The following is a 14754-nucleotide window of genomic DNA, read 5'->3' as shown; positions in this document are numbered from 1 at the left end:
ACCGCCGCCGTGTAGCCGATGAACATGGGGTCCCAGCCATCAGTGAAATACTTCTGCTTTTCCTCCGTCGTCATCCTCGCCATTATGGAGGGAACTACCAAGGGGCTGTTCATTCCCAAGGCCATCCTCCTGACTATCGGGTACTCAGGCATGGTGGCTGGGAGGATCTCTTTCTCCATTATGGCCTCCAGCTCCCTCTTGACCAGCGCAAAGCATTCCTTCCAAGCAGGAATCCTCAAGATCTCTCGTCCGTCTGCCGTCAATGGGTTCAAGTTCCAAAACTTGGGATACGTTTCGATGGGGCCCTCTCGCTTGCCTCCCATTCTACATTGCATTTGCCCCCCTGAAGTTGTACACTATCAGCTCGGCATCTTTCACTTTTCCAAAGAGTACCGTGTTGCTCATTCGCGCTCTGAGCACCTCCTGCTGACACCAATTGAGCGCCGTCCCATCCAGTATGCTGATAAGACTCAAGTGCGTCACAGAGTGACGATACGTTGTCACCAGGGGATCTGGGAATGCGTACGTCACTGCTGGACCATAAATGCAGGTCACCACCTCCTCTAGACCCCGGATTATCCCCATAGGGTCCGACCTCATTGCCAGGCATAGGTCCGTCAACAGAGGCATTCCTCTATTCATCTTCTTCCATTCTTCTCTCGAGGTTGGATTCTCATCTTCACCCGTCATGTGCCGATTCTGCATCATGAGGTATTGCACTAACAACGTCTTCAACCCTGCGGCACACTTGTAGGAGTAGGTTTCAAGGCTCGAGTGGACTCTCCCCATAGACAGAGGCTCTCCATATTCCATCAATCGATGAAACGACACCAATTCCCCATGGGTCAAGAGTAATAGTGCCAGATACCCATCAACCCGAAGTGTTTCTACTCCTCGACTAAACATGTATGCTGGGCCCATGTTGAACAAGTATCTGGGGTAGACCAGATACAAAGCCAAGAGCAGGCTGATGGGCATACCCAGTATCTCCTGCACGAAGGCTCCAAAGATAGTCGCCGTGGTGCCGAACATTCCTGCCATGAATTCCTTCTCCCAGCAAGGACTCAAGAACTTGAGAATCTCATGATCCCTCCTAGTCCTCAGCTCACCCTTGGCGTGCTCTCTCCAGAACCCTCCAATCGTCACTTCATTGGCGGCCGAGACAAATCTAGCCACCGTCATGTCTCTCACTTCGGCCAGTTCCAGTTGTTTCTCCAGAAAACTCCAGACTTGTTTCACGAGGGGTGGTGCTTCCTCCCTCGTCTTATTCGTGGCGTTCTCCAGCCTTGGTGTCAAAAATGGCCACCAGCCATTCTCTTGCGTCAAGCGATATTTCATTGACTCTAATTGCTTTTCCGTCTCGGCCACATTTCTTCTCTCGTTACTCGGACCTCTAGACTTGCTGGTGGAATTTGTGATCTTCACTTCCATGCTCCGAAACCACAAGCTGGCCGTCAATTGGCTTATCGCCGGGTGATCGTCCCCGATTACTGGGCTGAACTTAAGTTGCCTGGCAAAGTTCGATATCTCTAGCAAGAGCACCTCGTCTAATACGATCAGGATGTCGGCTAGTCCATAAAAGCCCCTCAGTGCATGAGATATGTCCGCCCATGCCGCCGCCAATTCTGACTTGCGAAGCCTCAGGTTCGATGGTTCCAACTCCCGATTGGGGGCTGCCATTAGAATCCGCCATTAGTTCCCCTCTGCTATTAGAATCAAGACCGCGTACACGAATTGTAGGGCGGGTGGCATATTCGCGTATCCAGGGGATGTGGTGAACACCACCTTCGGCTTGGATCCAAATCTCGAGACAACATTCTCTTCCACTTCATTCATCGCTGCAAACAACGCCTGAATGGCTTCCCATATCTTCCTCGATGTCGGAATTTCATTGCCCTTCAGCTGCTCAAGAAGTCCCATCGCGTGCAGGTGATCATTCATTCCTGCAAACAATAGCAACTCAGGCTCACAGGGCATCTCCGACTTTATTGCCATCACCAGAGTTAACATCTGGTTTAATTCAGCTCCTGGCAAAGAGTATATCAGAGTCTCCGGCCAGAACAACTTAGGAGACGTTCCTTCGAAGTCCGACCCCGCCACAATGACTATTCTCGCAGCGGCTGGATCTGCTCTATCATAAACCGCCAGGGTTTTGGCCAGCTGGGTGCTGCCACAGGGCTTCCCGTACCTGGGATCTTCCGCCAACTTCGAGCCTTCGTAAGCGGCATCTGGCAATTCCATTCCCCCCGGATTGAGTAGCTTGTCCACCATTTTCAACTGTGCCGGGGTCGCCAATCTGATCCTGGCGATGCTTGTTCGGTGCTTGGGGGGTTCTACTATGAGTCCAGGACTCCCCAACAGCTTGAGAGGTCTGTAGTTAATGGGTCCCATGATCGCTTTTGTGGGAATTCCGGTCAGATCTGCGGTCTCCATCAATTTCGTTCTCGAGAAGTGTGCCTCATGAGCCTTCAACCAGTCCACGCAATGATGTCTGTTTAAATCCTCGTGCGACACTCGTTCAATCCCCAGGGTCTCCGCCAATTCTCGCCTGCATTCCAAACCCTCTAGGTCCAGTTCTTTCACCTTCTCAGGATATCTCAAGCGAGCGGTCTCCATAGATCTCTTTTCCCGCTTGTTCTCTGCCACTACCACTGAGGATATCGCCGAGCCTGGAGGTGTTGATGACGTCACCTCCTCAGACTCCATTGGCGTGACACTCTGCAATCTGGTCTGGTTGCTCCTCGAACTGTCTCTAGTGTCAACTCTCGTTCCCAAGCGACCAGACAAGGCCCTTGAGGCAAGGAATGGTGGGTTCGGGGGTGGTCCTAATGTGAATTGGGCTGTCTCTAGCAGGTCCGCCTCTAGCGTGTTTATGTGTTCTTGGAAGACGTCGTTCAGCCACTCCGCTCCCCTTGGTCTATCGAAATGGATTCCATCATTGGAGGTGTCTTCAGGGAATCCCTTTTTCTCCATGCGCTCCGCCACGTCCAACAGTCTGACAGGGAGCACACTTTTCCGGTGGATATCTCGGATCACCTTGTTTAGGTTCCGCACCTTCTCGTTCATCTCCAAGTCGTGCTGGTCAAACATCATGTTGTAGGGGACGGTACATACCGTCAACAGGATGGGGTCCATCTGGATCCTCAGCTCCTCAAGAAGGCAGCTCATCTTGTCGTGCAGCCTCGTTATTTTCCTCGCTTCTCCCCTTGATACATCGTTAGTCCCGATCATCAAGGTCACCGTGTACACTTTAGTCATCCCTAGCATCTCAAGCGTCGCCAACATCTGTGGCGTGGCAGCTCCAGCGAAACTCAAGATTCCTGTCTGCCAGTGCGACTGGATCCGGGTCAACACCCGCACCAGGCTGTCCCCTATGATCAGGTGGACCGCACCTTCTGGCACACGGGGTGGCGCAAGATACTCCACCCAGGCTGCATCATGAAAGCAGTCCCTCCTGGCTTTCTGTTCCGCACTCCAATCCAGCCGATTGTGCCTGTGGTACCTCTTCTCTGTATTTTTCTTATAACTCGAGATCACGACGCTCCTGACCGGCTGTTCCCTCCAAGTCGGGGGAAGCTCCGGTCTTGCCGAACTTTCACGACTTTTCTGCCGTAATTTCTCGCCCAGCTCTTTCAGACGCGATGAGCCGCCGCTCACCTGACTGTCACTCGAGGTCAAGGTTGGGGTATATCCCGGCAGCACCACATCCATCAGCGGGCGTACGGGTTGCGTCTCTAGGCTACGCAAGGAAGACGTTGCGTCATTCGGTATCCAAACTTCCAACCCTTCACTCATGTGTTCCCGGGCCTCGCGGTCAAGGTTGAACCGTGCTCTTGCTCTGGGGACTTCATCCACCTCCATGCGTGACTCTGGTCTCGAGCTGGTAACCACTCGCTCCTTCGGCCTGGCTCCCTTCTGTTCGCGTTGTCGTTGTTCTATTCACTCCAACTCCGACTTCAGTTGTTCACAATTCGCGGCATTCTCCCGCACCCTTAGCTCCCGCTGATGTTCAGCCTTTAGCATCTCAAGCAACCTCAGAGTCTGATCTCGCTCGTTGACCGCCCGGTCCCTTTCCAGCTGAACCTTCTCCCGATCCAGCTTTGCCTGATCCCGATCGAGGTTCGCCTTATTCCTTTCCTTCTGCGTCTTCTCGAGCTCTTTCTTTAGAACACCAAGATCCGGATACGCCTCGGTCGTCTGTTGTGCTCGCGTCATCGATAGCACCTTACTCGAGCTCTGGCCTGTAGATCTTGCTGTTGGCCTAGTTGGTAGTGGGAATTCCCCTGCGCCATATTCGGTATTGTTACTCAGGCCAGGATTCCTTGCCAAGTCAAAGCCCCTTACTCCTCCATCCACATTCCAAGACAACCATCTGGTCTGCTCTTGGTTTGATATACCCTCGGTGGTGTAGCCGATCATCAAGACAGCCTCCGTCGCAGACTCCCTGCATTCACCCTGGTCTTCCAACTGGAGGATGGCATTCAGCATTACCGCCATTCTCTCGTCAATCTGGGTATAATCCAGGTCCCTCAGGCGTCTGTACAGCTCATCAAGAGTAGGCTTCTTCAGGGCCGCGGGCATGGATTTCCAGAATCTGTCTGCCATTCTTTGTGACTTCGGGATGTATACAGGTATGTGTTAACCCAGCTCAAGAATTACCTTGCCGACTCAAGTATTACCCAACTCAAGAATTCTCTAGAAATGTTCCCTTGCAAACACTTGCTGTAGGTGTCGATTATCGCGAGTTCAATCAAGATTTCTCTTTCTGTTTCTCGCTTGAGTATAGTTGGATTTTCAACTTTGTTTTTCAAACTTGATCTGAAAGCAGAAACCATATTAAAACTTAACAAGTCATGTTCCTAACCTAGAGACCCCCCTTTTCACCAGTATGGTTAAAATCTTATCATTTTCATTCTACTTAAAACAATTCAATTGGAATTTCCTTAAAAGCATGCAGATTCATTTTATGTTTTAGCACCGTTAATTCTTTTTAAAATTCAATTGTCATGCCAATCACGTCTTAAGATCCCTTTACCTGTGCCGCACCCCAGTACCTAACTCAAGACTCCTCCCTCACGCCCAACTCGAGACCCCGTGTCCCCAACTCAGGCGATGCTCAAGTAGTATTTTTTGTGCAGATACACCATTATCTCAGTTTCCGCAAAGAATACATGTAGGATAGCGTACAATTCCCTCGAGCTCAGTTTGCCCCTGTTTGGGTCATACACCGGCATTGAGACCTCCGTTATTCCTCTTTCAATCATGAAGTCTCGTAGTCTTGTTAGTGCCAACATCACGTGTTCGGGATCAATTGTGTTCCTGTCATTGACCCTCGTCACTAGGAAGCACAGATATTTGCCCGGGACTTGTGCTACTGATGGTGGAAGCGCTGCCATCCCTCCCAGTCCTGGTCTCTGTCTGAACAGAAACTCCACGTTCTGGTACTCTCTTCTGAAGTCAGCTTCCAATCTTGATCTGAAACTCATGTCCGCCGTGATGCAGATCGCGCTAGTCCTGTTTGACAGGATGAGGTCGCTATCCGTTATCATGATGTTTTCCGAGTACTCATTGGGTATTTCAAATTTCGTTTTGAAATTCCGACCTATGGTAGGCTCTGGCTCTTCTTCTTTCAGTTCCAATTTGCTTGTTTCTCTCACTTCCTTGAGCTTCTTTATCATCAAATTTTCGGTGTGGGTAAGTCCTACCCCCACTCCCCGGACAAAAATATTTATCGACGTCCCCGTCGATGTTGTCGGGTCTGAATTGTCCGGAGGAATGTCCAGTGGCCTATCTGTTGCCGTCCATCCGAAAAGAGGGTCCTCTGCCTTCATATAATTTGCCGATGATACGTCGACTTGTTGAATGCTTTGTCCTTCGCGGCTCTCGTCTTTGACATCGCGCATCCACTCTAGTATCCTCAAGTTCGTGTTCTCCCTCCTCTCTATCTCGCTCTGCTCGAGATCCGTCTCTAATTCCGGCGTCGAGTGGTCTTCCTTCGGATAGTGTCCACCATCGTCAATGACCTGCCATTCCTCTCCGGCTTCCAGTTCGCCTGCGCTCAGTAGTTTCTCGCCCAATTTGTCTGGCTGTATCTTATCGATCAAGAAGTCATCCCCGTACCTGTTGTACCTCATGCCGGTGCGTTTACGAATGCCAGTCCTGGTTTCCGGTGGTGTCGGTCGATCCGGCTCCATCCACTTCGGCACCTCATCTTGCTCCGGGTCGTTCCAGTCTTCTTCTACAAATGATCCTGCATCAGACTCCCCTCCTATCTTTTCGTTGTTGTCCAAACTCAAGTTCTCATTACCATCATTTTTCTCTCTGGTGCCTTTTTCATTCTCTTCACACGCTGGCTCTACCACCAGGTACTCAAGACCCTCCATGTCTTTCGGTATGCACCAATCCTCTGGGGACGGGACGTGAGGCTTCAGATTTTCATAATGTGCCGCTCGCCCAGTACTCAAGCGATAGAACCGTCCTTGTTGATGAACCTCCGTTATCATGAATGGTCCCCTCCACTTCTTGAGTAGTTTCTTTGTTCCCTTGGGCGGTATGAAATTTTGGAAGACCCACACGTATTGGCCCACTTCATATGGCTTTGCTCGTAATATTTTTTCGTCATATTTCCTGCGTTGCCTCATTTGCGCTTGCGCCGTGTTCCTCCTGCATAGCTCGTTCAACTCCTGTTGTCTTTTGATCGCTTCTTTCACGTATGCCTGAGGCGACGTCCTTTTCCCTTCGTATTCCGGGTAAAAGAATGTCAGAGGCATTGCTCTCTCCCTGCCCGTCAACATCATGAAAGGACTGATGCCCGTCGTTGAGTGCTGTGTACTGTTGTAGGCTCCTACTACCTGTGGCAGGTATTTGTCCCAGTCCGTCATGTATCTTGAGCAGTACACCCTTAACATGTTGACCAGTGTCCTGTTCTGTCTCTCTACCAACCCATTGGTCTGTGGATGATAGGTCGTCGAGTGTGCTTGAGCAATGTGCGATCTCTTCATCAATTCTTTTGTCAAGTCCCCCACGAAAGCTTTGCCGTTGTCCGACTGGAAAGTCATTGGACAACCATACCGCGATATCCAATGCGTTATCAAATGATCACATGTCTCTTCGGCCGAGGCTGTCTGGCACGGAACCGCTTCCGCCAACTTTGTGAAGTGATCTATTATAACCAGTATCTGGTTATATCCCGACTCTGTCATGCAGATTTTTTGATGGTCTATCTAAACCACTTCATTGAACTCCGAGCTCTCGACAGACTTGAGGGGAAACTTCATCTTCCTTGGGTCTTTTACCTGGAGACATGCCAGGCAGGCATTCACCCACCTCTCGCAAGCTTTTCTCATTCCTGGCCAATCAAACCTGTGAAGTATCCTTTGTTGTACTTTATCTATCCCCTGGTGTCCCATCTGGTCGTGCAATCTGAAAAGCACCTCCGTTTGATACAATTGCGGTAGTATGATGAGGTTGTGTTTGTGTAATATCTTCTCCTCATCTTTCCTTTTGCATGATACCACCCCATCAGCTGTGTGGTAGAGTAAGTCTTTCTTTTCTTTGTAGAACTGGCTCAAGATCTTGTAGCTGTCCTCCTCGAGTTCCCCCTTCTCCTTGACCCCCGACTGGATCCATTTGGAGAGATTACTTGTCATTTTGTCATTCTGTTGGGCTCTTATTAGGTCTGACAGCCTGTATCTCGCCTTGACATGCTCCTTTAGCGCCATGATCTGTCCATTCATCTCACCAGGGTTGTGGATGTCGTCGCTCAGCTTCACGCATATCATCCTTTTCACGATTTTCATATCATCTTCTGGTACCAGATTCGTTCTGATGTTTGAGTTGCATGATAATTCCCTGAATGGTTTCCTTGCAACCGCAATTTTCTCAAGTTCCTCACCACCTCGCATCTCCTGTATGTCCATGTTGTATGTTCCTGAAGATGGATCCGTCTGTAACTCCCTGTCGTGGTGCCTTGTCTTCTCTTCCGCCAATATCATGCACAGACTGTCTTGGTTTTCGCAGCTCTCATCCGAGTCTTCATCCCATCCTTCACGCTCCCCGGACAATTTTCCTTCTCCGGTTCCTTGTTCCGTGAACCTGGAACACTCCCCGGACTCTTGACCTAGTCCCAGGTGTTCAGTATCTTCTTTGAACGTCACTTTCTTTTTCCTAACCTTGGTCTGCTCCAGAATGTCTTCGGGGATTTTGTCAACTAGTGACCGCATGACATCTTTGCTGTCAGTGACGCTTCCTCTTGATGAGTCAGTATCGTTCACTGTCTCTTTTCTCCGAAGTATAGTGACTTCCGGTTCCTCTTGACCCTTCTCTTGGACCACGGGCTTATCATCTGATAGTTTCTCGAGCAACCTCATTAAGTCATCATCTATCTGTGCAGTTCCTGCTTCTACCTGGTTAAGATCATAGCCTTTTGCCTTGAGCGTCTCCTTCACGATCTTCGACTTGAGTATTATCTCAATCGGAATCCTCTTGCTCCTCTTCAAGATGGTATTCTCTGGAGGCTCTTTAGGCAATTCAGGATGATTTTCTATCGGTTTGCTTGACTTGTCCAGCCATCTCGTGAGTGGAAGACTGTCGTACGTTTCCTTGTCCATGAAGGAGAAGCCATCTTTGATTTCAGGCCTGTCTGCCTCTCTTTGCTCTTGTCTCTCATAGAACTCCGTCTTCTTACTCAAGCTGTCGGCATTCTGATGTTTATCTCGTGTTCTATGCTCAATTATCATGTTGTATCCGTCCAAGCGAACTATCCATCTCCCAATGTAGCTCTGGTCCATTGAGTACGTTTTCAGCCAGCTTAATGCTCGGTTATCTACTCGCAGTTTGAAAGGTTCACTGCCTAGGTACGCTCTGTATTTCTCGACAAAGGTAACCACCGCAAACATCTCTGCTTTTGGTGCTCCGTACTTCATTTCCGTGTCACTCAGGACTTTGCTCCCGTACGCTATTGGTCTCAAGACTGTCTTCCCATTCCATTCTTGTTCTTGGTGGAGAATCCCAGAAATCGCGACTACCGACGCATCCGTGTCCAGCACGTACATCCCTTTCTCAGTCGGCATACCCAGTACTGGTGCCTCACATAGCTCTTTCTTTATTCTCTGGAATGACTCTTCTGCTGCGTTGTTCCACGTGAACTTCTTGCCCTTGTGTCTCATTAATTGTTGCATCGGGTATACTTTGTCTGCATAGCCTTTGATGAACTCTCTATAATAGTTAGCGAAACCCAGGAAGCTCATCAACTGGTGCTCTGTCTTCGGTGATTTCCAGGTCAGGACTGCTTCCACGGCGTCCGTGTCAGGTCTAATGCCGTGCTTGTCTACCATCCTGCCCAAGTATTTTATTGAGTCCTTGAGTATCTCGCACTTTGATGGTTTACACTTTAGCCCCGACCTCTTCATGCATGCAAACACTTCGTCAAGTCTCTCAATGTGGTCTTCCAGTGTTGGCGTCGCTATTACCACGTCATCCACGTAGCACATTACCAGGTTGCCATACTTCTTCGTTACGCCTATCAGCGCGTGTGCCATCAACCGCTGAAACGTGGCTGTGGCATTGCAAAGTCCAAACGGCATCCGTTTCCATTGAAACAGACCCAATTCGCAGGCAAACCCTGTCTTGTCCCTGTCCTGCTTCCTTAGTGGTACTTGCCAAAAGGCCGAGCCTAAATCAAGAGTCGTAAAAAATTTTGCATCACCTAACTTCAAGAGGCTCTCATCAATCCTAGGTATGGGATAGGCATCCTTCACCGTGACGGAGTTCAGGTATCGAAAGTCACAACAAAACCTCAACTGGTCGCCTTTCTTTTTGGCCATCACTACTCCACACGCCCACGGTGACTTGGATGGTTCTATCATGTCATACTCTAGTAACGTCTCGATCTCTTTTCTACACGCCTCCGATTTGTGTGGGGTCATGCGCCTCGCCCCCTCCCTGTGTGGTACCGCGTTTTCCTCAAGTTCTATTTCAAGCTCAACGAAATTACAACACCCGATATCCGCCTTATGCCTCGAAAAAACTTCCTCGTTCCGCTCTAGTACGTCCTTGATGGCTTCGAGCTGTTCATTTTCAGTTTGCCCCTCAAATGTTCAATCTCCGGCAGAACCGGCTTATCAGTTTGCATTTCATCTAGTGTGGGTCGCTCTGGAAAGTTCGAACAGCTCGACAGCCCATCGTCCGTTTCTGACTTAAGTGATTTAATAAGACCTGAAGAATCTTTTATTTTCTGCAATCGTCTCAAGATACAAATTTTGTCCCTGTGATTGGGACAATCAACAACTTCATTTTGTTTTGAGTTCTCAATCGTTTCATATCGAGTTTTAACCGGTAAAGCATATCCCAGTTTCCTCCCTCTCTGTATCGTGATCGGTATATCAAGGGTATTCAACAAGACACTGACGCAGAGGCCGCTCTTCGTTATCGAGAATGATCTTCCTAAAACAGCAGCACTTTGACTATTAGGATTCGGAACTATACACACTTGCTTGTTGTCACTTAGTTCATTGTAATTTTTCATCCTCAAGCTTACAATTGCTGCTTCATTAGCTTTTAGCCTCACCCTCCTACTCAAGAATACCGGTGCTTTGTTTTCATTTGCCATTATTAAATTTACCGGTTTGATTGCGTACCTCCTATCCGGGTTCCGTATCCTGAACATTGCGTTATTTAGGTCAATCGTTACGTCGAAATTCCTGATGAAGTCTCTGCCCAAAATGAATTGGTCAGATTCATCTAGGTTTTCTACCACGATAAAGCTCATCCACAGGTTACGTTCCCCCAAATTGAGGGCTATTATCGGCGTCCTGCCCAGCACCCGAAGGGCCCCTTTGTTTGCAGCTGACAGCCGTATTCTCGAGTCTATTAAGTCACCTTTGTCAAAGCCCATCCTTTCCCAAGTTTCGATTGGTATGACGCTCAAGACTGCTCCCGTATCAAGTAACCCACGCAACTGAGTCTTTTTGCCACTTATATCTAGCACGTGCCCTGTCACACCTGCCTCTGTCCCGATGTGCATTGCATCTTCTTCAAGCATGGCGCAGTGTCCAATCGATCTCACTTTCAACTCTTCTTTCCCTACGTAGATTTGCCCAATTAGGTCTTCGTCACATGTTATCATTGTCTTGGTGTAGATGTTGATCCCATCTATATTTAGCATCACCTCGTGTGGACCATAAGCTTCAGTATACCTGTTATCAACACGTACTGACTTGCTGCCCCCTCTCGTGAGTAGTGCTCTCAACGCTCTAGAAGTCGTTTGTGGGCTTATACAGCTCAAGTAATCTGCGTACACGTCAATGTGCATTATTGTCTGGTCGCTCGGTTCGCTCAAGTTTCTGGTTACCTCGTGGCCGCCCACTGTGATTATCGACATTATTCTAGCCCCAATTTTCGATATGCCGAATGGCTTTCCCGTCACCATTTTTACAGTGTTACAACTCCCCGTCTTTGTTGAGCCCGGTACAGCCTCCGGTGTCTGGTTCGATCCGGTTAATGCTTCGTTAAAATTCTGTCTTTCGATCTCCAGCTTTAGTCGTTGCTCTATTTCTTTCGCAGCCAGATCCTGTTTCACTTTGGCAATTGCTTCCGTCGCTGCTTTCTCATAATTTATCTCTAGAGAGTTCCCGGCCGCGGATTCTATCGCACCATTAACATGTGTTACAGCTTTCACTGTCTTCGTCGGCAATTCCGTGCTTGGTGCTCTTAAGTTCCTCGATTCAAACTCGTTTTGTCTATTCCGCTGATTCTGCACTGCCGCTAATGCCAACTTGTGTTTGGGGTGACTCTGGTCCTTGACCGCTTCCCAGAACAAGGGAAAATCCATTCTGAAGTGCCCCTCCTGGTTACAGAAGAAGCATCTTGCGCCTATCTTGATGATTAAGCCACTTGCGTGTTCCTGTTTTCTGAATATGAGTATTTCTTGGGTTTCATCAGCATGTATTCCCTCGATTTCTGTCTCATTTCTTCTGGGGTCGGTGCGTTGTCCTTCGACAATGTGTAGTATGTTGCTAACATTGTTCTTAAGTCATCACTTTTTACCCCATCAATGAACTTCGAGGCAATGCTAAAGTTTCTTCTGTTTGTCGACTCCTCCGGGTCACTCCTTCTTCTCAAGCTCTCGAGGTCATCTAGGAACCGATCAATTGACTCGTCGTCCCTCTGCCTTCTCTTTTCAAATCGCATCATCGCTTGGTGACCCTTCATGCCTGATCCGAATCGATTCAGCAATATTTCGAAGATTTTGTCCGCGGTGTCGCGTTCTTCTTCTTTCTTTGCAACCACGCATTTCAATGCCGTTCCTTCCAGGTTGCTGAGTATGGCTGTGCATGCTTGCCTTTCATCATTTAAGTTATTCTGCTCTAGATGTAATCTCATCACTTCCACCCACGTGTCAATGCATCCATCTGAATCGTCTTTGAATTCTTTTGGCTTCTTGAAAGTTTTTCTTGATTTTCCGTCTCTCTTATCGCTCGAGTTAGTGTTCCTCGTGGCGAAGGCCTCTAGAGTCCTGTTCATCATCTCCCAAGTGCTTGCCCACGTCATGGCATCCGGACCTGCGTTGCTGCTAGCTGTCGAGTCCCCCGGACCACTCGTTGTGTTTGATGTTCCATTTTTCATGATTATTTTAGCAACCGTTGGTGCTATGCTTACCGCATCCCTGTTTAAAGGCACCGGTGTTGATTGCCGTTTGTTCCTTTGTGGTTCCACAAAGTCAACTCTGGTGCCTTGCGTGCGATCCACTGCCGGTCTTTCTTGTGAGGTAGATTTTCTCAAGATTGCATCCAACTTCGCCTGTATTGCACTCGAACTTTCGGCCTGATTCCTGTTCATTATGTCCATTCTCTTTTCCAGGCTACCTAATTGGCTGTTGACGTCATCATATCGGTTTTTCAACTGTTGCATATCTTTTTTGATGTTCTTATCTCGTTCTTCATTGGTGGCATCTACCTTGTCCGACATCTGCTGGAGTCTCTCGTCTGTCGCCTTAGCCAGGTTAAAATGACTATCCAGATATTCGTGTTTGTTGTATTTTAACTCCTTCTTTATCAGGTTTCTATCTTCCTCACTATACTTTAGTTTTTTGTCGATCTGATTTAGCTTTGTCATCAGGTCGCCAAGCTCAAGAGCAGCTGTTTCCTGAACAGCCGTTGTCTTGTTTTTGGCTGCCTCTTCTGTTCTGGCCTGTTCTTCCTTTGGGTCGGCTTCTGTCGCCTTCGTGCTCACTGTCCCAAATGTTCGTGCTCTTCCAGTCTGTGATTCTTCGGCCGTGTTGTCTTTTGATTTCATTCCGACCATTTACTTGAGAGTCATCTTTCACCGTTTCTCGGGTATTGCCTGTTGTGTCTTCCAACGCGTCTATCGGCGAAAACTCCACGGTTTTTGGATTTTGATCTTCCATATGGGGCATCGGTGTGGATTCCGTTGTCTTTTTCTCCACTTCATCTACGCTCTGGTCTGGTGTCTCTAGGTCGATTTCGATTGTGGGCTCCACCTGTTTTTCCCTCGCATCTTCTCGCGTCTTGCTCTCGGTGCCACTCCTCGTGTTGACCATGCTAACTGAAAAGTTATCTTTTGTTTTGCCTGGGCCCCTTGATGTCGTTCCGCGGAGCGACGAGTTATATTTCGTGTTTGATCCACTTGACCTTTTTTCTAGCACCGGTACCCTACTCCGTCTCATTATTTCTATTTACAATTGATCGTATTTACAATATTATTATATACACAATTCTATTCTACGAATAAAATCTTTTGTGAAAAAGAATTTTAAAAAGAAATATACAACGTGATAAAAACCTTTCTTGAAACTTTCTTTATTTGTGGTCCCAACCGTACCGGGTTCCGACTAGTGTTGTTCTGTTTTAAATCTGTCTCAAACACTTATTGTAATTTTACTTCAATTTTTATACCGTCCTAAGACTTCCAGTTACCGTCCCTACTCTTCTTTGTACCGTCCCAGGCTTCTTTCTACTGTCCCAAGACTGTTCGGTACTGTCCCAGTACTTCGTCAGTGTCCCAAGACCCTTGTCCTGAGAGTACTATCCCAAGGCTACTGTCCCAAGGCTAGTGTCCCAAGACTAGTGTCCCAAGACTAGTGTCCCAAGACTACTGTCCCAAGGCTAGTGTCCCAAGACTACTGTCCCAAGGCTAGTGTCCCAAGACTACTGTCCCAAGGCCAGTGTATAAGGCTAGAGTCCCAAGACTACTGTCCCAAGGCTAGTGTCCCAAGACTACTGTCCCAAGGCTAGTGTCCCAAGGTTAGTGTCCCAAGACTACTGTCCCAAGGCTAGTGTCCCAAGACTACTGTCCCAAGACTACTATTCCAAGGCTAGTGTCCCAAGACTACTGTCCCAAGACCCTTGTCCCAAGACCCATGTCCCAAGACCCTGTCCCAAGACCCTTGTCCCAAGACCCTTGTCCCAAGACCACTGTCCCAAGACCCTTGTCCCAAGACCCTGTCCCAAGACCCTTGTCCCAGGACCCTGTCCCAAGACCACTGTCCCAAGACCCTGTCCCAAGACCCTTGTCCCAAGACCGCTGTCCCAAGACCACTGTCCCAAGACCACTGTCCCAAGACCACTGTCCCAAGACCACTGTCCCAAGACTGTATCAAGAATGTTCTGGTCCAACACTGTCCCAGGACTGCACCGTCCCAAGACTGTCCCCAGACTGCTCTGTCCCAAGACTTCTTTGGCACTGTCCCAAGACTGTTGACAAGTGTCTGAGCGGTGGGACCTCTTTCTTCTTCGT

At 48.6% G+C, this 14754-nt stretch overlaps 3 protein-coding genes across 7 annotated transcripts in view; 1 reads left to right on the top strand and 2 right to left on the bottom strand.

Moving 5' to 3' along the window:
• The window catches only part of LOC134845124 (AP-2 complex subunit alpha-2-like), a 606200-nt gene that overhangs the window by 537379 nt on the left and 54067 nt on the right, over positions 1-14754 (top strand). The window lies entirely within an intron of this gene.
• Positions 1-14754, bottom strand: part of LOC134845125 (histone H2A.Z) — a 113281-nt gene that overhangs the window by 49326 nt on the left and 49201 nt on the right. The window contains exon 1 of one of the 2 annotated variants that reach the window (XM_063861991.1): positions 10204-10207. The exons of the other annotated variant lie outside the window; for it this stretch is intronic. The gene's annotated coding sequence lies outside the window, so the exon portion shown is untranslated. Of the gene's footprint in view, positions 1-10203; positions 10208-14754 lie in introns of those variants that run through there. 2 annotated transcript variants of the gene reach the window in all.
• Positions 1-14754, bottom strand: part of LOC134845123 (FACT complex subunit SPT16-like) — a 590873-nt gene that overhangs the window by 543013 nt on the left and 33106 nt on the right. The gene's annotated exons all lie outside the window — the stretch shown is intronic.

Source organism: Symsagittifera roscoffensis, chromosome 4, assembly GCF_963678635.1.
Source record: "Symsagittifera roscoffensis chromosome 4, txSymRosc1.1, whole genome shotgun sequence".
Classification (NCBI taxonomy): Eukaryota; Metazoa; Xenacoelomorpha; order Acoela; family Convolutidae; genus Symsagittifera; species Symsagittifera roscoffensis.
Note: the sequence above shows the minus strand (reverse complement) of the source record. Positions and strands in the feature narration are given on the sequence as shown.